Here is a 7,921-nt window from a genome sequence, read left to right on the forward strand (position 1 = left end):
ATTAGTACAGTAAGCCCCCACATTTAGCGATCCTATTAGTCTGCCGAAACCATCGCTAAATTGGAATTTCGCCAAATTTGAATACTACTTTAAAGAGGGAAAAATATCAATCAGTCTTTTGTCCACCCAAAGTCCCCACTTCGAATCCCCATTTACAGCTGCAACATCGCCACCTTCACGAGAATCAGCACCCTCCGACCCACTAGCCCCTAAAACTTGGGGACGTTTAGTTTTTCGTTTCCGCTAACTCGGGAAGTTTGGCGAGAAACGCACAAAATAGCCTCTATTTACATACTGATTACAATTGGAAATTCAAGAAACGAGTGAGTACAAATGGTGTTCTGCCCACAAGCAACTCTTTCTCTTTGCAATCCAAAAAACCAGAAGTCTCTAGATGCTATGGTTACCAAAATATCACAGGTTGAATGAGGTGGTATAACCGGTGTATGTGGCCTTACGTCCGATCGGCGCCAGCGGCCTTGGCTACAGCGATAGAAAACGGGCCCCTTGTATCCTCTCTCTCTCTCTCTCTCTGGTGATGGTGGTAGAATGTCCTCCCCCTCGGTGGTTGAACCTCCTATATCCATATCAGAGCCAAGAATATCGCTATCTTCGCTTTCTATTATTGTACAAACTGTTAATTCCAATGCCCTTTCGATACTACTCTCATTCAAAAGTTGTCTCCCCGCAACATGACGAGAGACCCGAAGTGTAGAAGTAAGGCGCGTGGAAGAGGTGATGGAATCGGACACCGTGGAATCACTTTCGCTCTCATCATCCATCGTGGAAGTTGGTGACACACTGACCTATAGGCTATAGCACATGTTTACTCCCGATGAGTGTTGCCAACTCACAACCAAAGAAAACGGGAAGAAAATAGCCAAAATATAGCACAAAACGCCCAAACGTCGATCGACGTGCCCCGAGTCTTGCGTGATGAACGTCTATCGACGTTCCTGAGTAGGAGGGATTAGTGGAGGCCATGGTGATAGCAAAACTCGCTAAACAGCGAGGATGGGAGCACAAAAAATGAGTGCACACACTGGATAGTTGGATAAAAGTAGATATGGAGACAGGTCACTATGAGCCTCACTCAAACCCTGTAATATACAACTAGGTAAATACATACACTTTCTGATGGGATAAGGTTGGCTGGGTAACCAGCAGACAACCATGGTGACTAACACACCCACACACTCACTAAACACCAAACCTTTCACTTTCTCTCTCTCTCTCTCTCTCTCTCTCTCTCTCTCTCTCTCTCTCTCTCTCTATCTCTCACCTGCTTGAACAATAGCCGAGCTTCAGTCTCTGGGATTGTCGTCCTCTCTCCAATGTAGTCATACAAATCTTTGCAAGGTTCTGGGCGCTCAAGCACCAGGTAGAAACACTCACCGGTGTCCAAACAGTGTAAAAGCTTTATCACGTGTTCTATGTGGGAGACTCTTAACAGCATTGTCACTTCTCTTGGAACTAGCCGCCCATTCATCTGAGAGAGAGAGAGAGAGAGAGAGAGAGAGAGAGAGAGAGAGAGAGAGAGAGAGAGAGAGAGAGAGAGAGAGAGAGAGAGAGAGAGAGAGAGTAAATGTGATTTTAATGCTAAAATTCATTTCTTCACTTACCTGTTTTTCATACAAAAAACTAGCAATTCCACTGTCACTTACTTTCATCCGCCAAGATTACAAAAATTTCCGCCTGGTGCTATGCCTGCCAGCGCGGTGCCCGGCACTGCCGATGGGATCGGCTGCACTGCCCCTCAGTTAATTTTCATGAGCATTGAAAAAGACTGGGGGAGGAAGGGAGGACACCTGTTTTTGTATGAAAAACAAGTAAGTGAAGAAATTAATTTTAGCATTAAAAATTACATTTCTATCACAGACACCTGTTTTTCATATAAAAAAAACTAGCAGACTCCAACATTTAAGGAGGTGGGAGTAGACAGGAAGAAGCAGACGTAAAGGGTGAAATAATTGTTGTGGAGACACTAACCCGTGGTAGAGGTTGACGTGGAGAAGAGGGTGCTGGAGAATGCAACCAGGTGCATGGGAGTACTCCATGACCCATGTGCCTCAAGAATTAGAGCCCAGATGACCAGTGGTGAGTGTCCTAGGAGTGCCTATGCCTATGATTGGAGGGGAGCTGAGGAGAGCCCATCCCAGCTACTGACCCTCTACCCCCTGGCTGAAGGTACCAGGACTGTACAAACAACTCACCAAGTGCCACCCTGAGCAGACTTCCAAGGTCTGTGCATGGCCAGGCGAAGGAGTTAGTCAATCACATGTCCAGTAGTGACCACTGGACCCAAGGCAAAGATATCTCCCTCCTGTCTTACTATTTCCCAGAGATAAGGGTCAGCGAAGACCAAAGGCGTCCTCCAGCAGGCCGCCCTCAAGATAGTGGGAAAAGAGCAGTTCCTCCACAGGAGCATAGAGGTAGCAATGCCATGGATGTCGTGGGTACAGACCTTTAGCTCACGGCAGGAAGAGTCAGGGAAGAAAGTGTGGGCTGATTTGATGACATCCAATAGGAAGAAGGAAATTGCTCCTTTGGACATAGGTCTGGAAGGACATCTAACAACAAGAAAGAGGTTACGGGATCTTGTAGGCGAAGCCGTCCTATGCAGGTAGTGATGAAGCGCCTGAATGGGACATAGTAGTCTCTCCACATCCTGAGAACCCACGACGGTGGCAAAGCTCTTAATACAAAACTCCCGAGGAGTACTGTGGGCGTCCGTATCCATCTTGGCAATAAATTTAGGAAGATAAGAGACCAGCAGATCCTGTCCCTGCCAGCTCGTCTTGTGAGAGAGTGCTTGGATCTCTTCTACCCTCTGTGCTGTAGCAAGAGCAAGCAGAAAAAGACTTTCTAGTCAGTTCTCTGATAGACGAGAGCCGCATAGGTTCAAAGAAAGCCGTGGTTAGGAAGCGAAGAATGACATCCAAGTTCCAGGAAGGCCGAAGATTCCTGCTAGGCCTCTGTGGCTGGGAAGAGCAGGCTCTAATAATAAGCCTCAGCACCTGGTCGTTGTTGAGGTCCAACCCTCAGATTGCCAGGACGCTGTGAACCCCTTCGTGCCGGATGTTAAAAAGCCCGCCTGTATGATATACGAGTGGTAGTGTCGCGCCCAAGCGGGAAACTCGTGAAAGCTTGTCATACTTGTCGTTTTTGTGTATTATGCTGCTATTTTTTAGTCACTAAATCGCCTTCGAAGAGGAAAGTGGACGCTCTTCGGAGAAAGAGAGAGAGAGAGAGAGAGAGAGAGAGAGAGAGAGAGAGAGAGAGAGAGAGAGAGAGAGAGAGAGAGAGAGAGAGAGAGAGAGAGAGAGAGAGTGACATTTGCTAATATTTTAGACACAAACGGGACACATGTAGCTTATCTTTCGAGAGGAAGAGGGGAGGAGGGAAGGAGAGGGAACGAAGGAGGAGAGAGAGAGAGAGAGAGAGAGAGAGAGAGAGAGAGAGAGAGAGAGAGAGAGAGAGAGAGAGAGAGAGAGAGAGAGAGATTGTGAAAATTTGTTGTTTTGTGTTTGTGTGTATTTACCTAGTTGTAGTTTTACAGGGCCTGGGCTTTATGCTCGTGTGGTCCCGTCTCCATATCTACACTTATCCAATTTTTCTTTAAAACTATGTACACTCTTTGCTGACACCACTTCCTCACTCAAACTGTTCCAAGTCTCAACACATCTTTGCAGGAAACTAAATTTTTTAACATCTCTCAGACATCGTCCCTTCCTTAGTTTCTTACTATGCGATCTTGTGCTTCTAAAGTCATATTCTTCTCTCAGGATCAGTTTCTCATTATCCACTTCATCCATTCCGTTAATCAATTTATAAACTTGTACCAGATCCCTTCTCTCTCTTCTCTGCTCCAAGGTTGGTAGATCCATCGCCTTTAGTCTCTCCTCATATGCCATCCCTTTAAATTCTGGAACCATTCTTGTAGCCATTTTTGTAGTCTCTCTAATTTTCTTATGTGTTTCTTTTTATGGGAGTCCACACAACTCCTGCATATTCCAATCTAGGTCTTATTTTAGTACTTATCAATTTCTTCATCATTTCCTTGTCCATATAGTGAAATGCTACTCCAATATTCCTTAGCAAATTATACGTCTCTCTGAAAATTCTATCAATATGGCTTACCGGTTGATTATTTTCTTCCATTGTCACTCCCAAGTCCTTTTCCTTTTTACTTTTTCTAGTTCTACTCCATCTCCCATCTTATAGATTCCCACTGGTCGTCTTTTTCACTTTTTCCCATTTCCATGACATGGCTTTTGTCCACATTGAATTCCATCTCCCATTTTTGCTCCATTTCCAGATCTTGTTTAAGTCTTCCTGTAGTATTTCACAATCCTCTTTTTGTTTAATGACTCTGCACAGTTTCGCATCGTCTGCAAAACAGATTTATGTAGCTGTTCACTCCCTCTGGCATGTCATCTATATATACGAGAAAAAGTATTGGTGCCAATACTGACCCCTGTGGCACTCCGCTGTCTACTGTTCTCCACTTGGACTTCATATCTTTAACTATCGTCCTTATTTCTCTCCCACTTAAGTAATTCTTCATCCATCTCAATGTGCTTCCTTTTAAGCCACCCTTCTCCTCTAACTTCCATAGTAATCTTTCATGTGGCACTTTATCAAAAGCCTTTTTTAGATCTAAATAAATACAGTCAACCCATCCTCTCTCTCTTGTACTTTATCAACTATTCTAGAGTAGAAACTCAATAAATTTGTCACACATGACCGACCTTTTCTAAAACCAAATTGGCTATTTGATAATATTTTGTTGTCTTCAAGAAACTCAATCCATTGCTTCTTTATTACTTTTTCACATCTTGCATATTACACTAGTTAGTGATACCGGTCTGTAATTTAAAGGTTCTTCCTTCCTTCCACTCTTATATATGGGAACCACCTCAGCTCTTTTCCACTCCACTGGCACTGTTCCATTTTCTATTGAGCATTTTATGATGTTGTATATTGGACTTGCTAGTTCTTCCCTACATTCTTTCAGTATTCTGCCTGAGACTTCATCCAGTCCCATTGCCTTTTCCTCATCCAATTCCATCATCAACTTTTTATTTCAAGCTTGGTTACTTTAATCTCTTTCATATAGACAGTTTCTCTATTACCCTGTGGTCTTTCAAATTTGGATTCCTTAGTAAAGACCTCATGAAATTTACTATTTAACAGTTCTGCCATACTTTTGGGTCTTCCACCATTCCGTTTTCTCCTTTTAACCTTTCTATTGTTTCTTTTTGTCTTATTTTTCCATTTATGAATCTGTAGAACAATTTTGGTTGTTCCTTACATTTTTCGACAATGTCCTTTTCATAGTTCTTTTCTTCTTCCTTTCTCACCTTAGCATATTCATTTCTTGCTGTTTTGAAGTTTTCCTTATTATCTGGATTTCTGTTTCTTCTCCACCTTTTCCATGCTCCATCTCGTTTCTCCTTTGCCCTAGCACATCTTGCATTAAACCAATCTTTCTTTCCTTCTTCTTTAGGTCTATATTTCGGAACATATTCCCTGACCCCAGTTTTGTATATTTCCAAAAATAAGTTATATATATCTCTTGAACCGTTAATGAGTTTTCCATCTCCTCCCAGTTTACGTTTTTAAAATAGTTCTTGAGATTCTCAATATCAGCCTTTCTGTAATTTAATCGGTCTCCTTTGTATGATTCATCTCTATCTTCCTTTCCTTCTTCTATATCCATCTCTAATATTACATGGTCACTCTTTCCCAATGGGCACTTGTATCTTATATCATCGTTAATTGGTATATCCCTTGTAAAAACTAGGTCTAATCTTGCCAGCTCATCGTTTCCTCTGAATCTTGTGTTTTCCTTTACTCTTTGGACCATCAAATTATCTATCATTAGGTTCAGGAATCTATCTCCCCAGGCATCTTCCCCCATACCACTTTCATAATTTTCCCAGTCTACCTCCTTACAGTTGAAATCTCCTACCAATATCACTTTTCTCCTTTCCTTAATGATTCTTGTAAGACTCCTTATTGTGTCATCTATCATGTCTCTATATTCTTGGTTAGTCCATGAGTTTGTTTTTGGTGGCACATATGTTCCAATGATTGTTAACTCCTTTTGTTAATATGCATCTTAACATACAGTATTTCTGATTTTCCTTCCCAAACTCCACTTGATTTACCACTATCTCCTTCCTTAACATCATCATGACTCCTCCTCCTCCTTTACCCACTCTGTCTCTCCTCCATATATTATACCTTTTATCTATGTCTATTTTCATTGCCTCATTTAACTTTGTTTCCACCAGGCATACAATATCTGGTTCTTCTTTCTTTATGTAATCTCTTAATTCTAATTTACTAGATAAAATCCATCTATGTTTGTATACATCATTTTTAATCTCTTGTTCTTATCATTTTAGTTAAACTTGCTCCATTTTTTTCTCTTCTTTCTCTTTTATATACCATTTCCTTATCCTGTCTCCTATAATTCTCCAAAAAAATGCCTTCTTCTCCTCCTCTGACCTTTCATTATTTTTTTCTCTTGCTTCTGCCACCAGTTCATTGTGTCTCTTCCTTTCCTCCTCGTTTCTATTTTTCTTTATATATATATATATATATATATATATATATATATATATATATATATATATATATATATATATATATATATATATATATATATATATATATATATATATATATATATGGTATGTATGCCTGTTGTCCTTACAACATTTCCTGTACCTCTTCCACTTGTGTTGATAGTTTAAAGTAGAGGCTAGACAGCCCACAACGCCCCTTGGGGATGAAGGGCGTCGCTTCCGAAAGGGATTTGCCTTCCGTCCCCTCCTTGCACACTGGAACGAGACGAGTAAGAGCCGCCAAACACCCCCCAGGAGTCCCTGGCATGAGTGGCGAAGGAAGGCCTGCAAATGGGAGCAGCAGAAGGCCTGACAGCTGTGGAGGTAGAAGGTCAGTGACCAAGCTCCACCAATGACGTGCCTGGAGCAGGACGCGGTTGGGTGAGAGCTCTGAGTGCGGCCTCATGGAATGTCCTATCAGCATTGGACTTCGAGGACTGTAGTGCCTCCTGAAGGCGATCCTCATCAAAAAGGAGAGGAGTAAAAATGGGAGACCTCTGAAGGATGCCTTTTTTCGACCTGCAAGAAGGATGGTCTGAGGTAAGCCTCCTCCTCCAGGCCCAAGTTGGCAATGACGTCGAGTCCCTGCAAGCGCCATTAAGCGCCAAACATACTGCTTTAAAGAGCTGCTCCTCCAAGTCTAAGAGGGTGCAGGAAGTGACGAGCCACCAGAAGATGCATGGCCCCTAAGCACCAAAAGAGTAGTTCAAGGCGTCTCTAGACCTGGGACCACCCTTCCATCCTGGCCACCTCCTGTTCACGGATGACGCAAGGCTCTCTGGCACTAGAATGCAGGTGGTGTGGAGGCTAGGATTAACCAAGGCAGCCTTCCGTAAACCTCCTGACCCAACACACTGTAAATCTTAGCGAACCTGCCTGAAGGATAGCCAACTGAGGTTGGTTTTTTCTCATTAGCTTTCAAATAAGCACTGTCAGCTTGCTACATGAAAACCCTGACAGGCTGTGCCCTTCCAAGGAGGATCGGTCCCCTTCTTGTAGATGAGGTGCTGGTACCTGGGACCACAGGTCATTCCAGGTCAAACCGCTGGCGCATGGCATCCTCAAAAACTGAGTCAATGTAGTTCATCATACGATGGTACATGGAGAGGCCATGAGGCTGGAACTCACGCCCCTCATCCCCCTCCAGGCCTGTTAGTAATCTGTCATGCCTCTCTGAGTTGCAGCGTGCCCCGTCAAGCCCCGGAGACAGCGAGGCCCCTGAATCCTGCCACCCAGAACAAGAAGGGCGAGGACAGCCAAGCAGGACACGCCGATCACATCTGCCA

The sequence above is a fragment of the Portunus trituberculatus genome, chromosome 35, assembly GCF_017591435.1.
Source record: "Portunus trituberculatus isolate SZX2019 chromosome 35, ASM1759143v1, whole genome shotgun sequence".
NCBI classification, from domain to species: domain Eukaryota; kingdom Metazoa; phylum Arthropoda; class Malacostraca; order Decapoda; family Portunidae; genus Portunus; species Portunus trituberculatus.